This window comes from Mesitornis unicolor, unplaced genomic scaffold (assembly GCF_000695765.1).
Source record: "Mesitornis unicolor isolate BGI_N332 unplaced genomic scaffold, ASM69576v1 scaffold13121, whole genome shotgun sequence".
NCBI classification, from domain to species: domain Eukaryota; kingdom Metazoa; phylum Chordata; class Aves; order Mesitornithiformes; family Mesitornithidae; genus Mesitornis; species Mesitornis unicolor.
In genome coordinates, this window is record NW_010163181.1 from 1 (window position 1) to 512 (window position 512).

Below are 512 nucleotides of genomic sequence, written 5' to 3' on the forward strand. Positions count from 1 at the left end.
AGGCGGCTCCCACCCCCCCCCCAAAACCAGTGCAGAGCCCTCAAAATGAGCTTTGACCACTTGAAGACAGCTCAGACCCACTCAAAACCAGCACAGCTCCCCACAAAATGAGTTCAGATCACTTGAAACCAGCCTTGACCCCTCAAAATCAGCTCAGCCCCCTCAAAACCTGCCCCATTGTCCTCCCAAGTCACATCAGACCACTTGAAGACAGCTCAGACCCCCCAAAACCAGCACAGCATCTCACAGAATGAGCTCAGACCACTTGAAACCAGCCCAGATCTCTCCAACTTACCCAAACCAGACAATTCCCTCGAAGGCTGTTCAGTCTCTTGGGACCCTTGTGGAAGCTGTCAGGCTGGGAGTAACACTGGAGTCCGTCCCCTGTGCCCACCCTCTCCCCTCAACACGATGAGAGGAACCAGGTCCTCACCTCCTACCTGTGGGTCTGCCAGGCCTGGCTGGATGCCCACTTCACTTGGGACAAAGATGTCTACAATGGAATCGCCAGC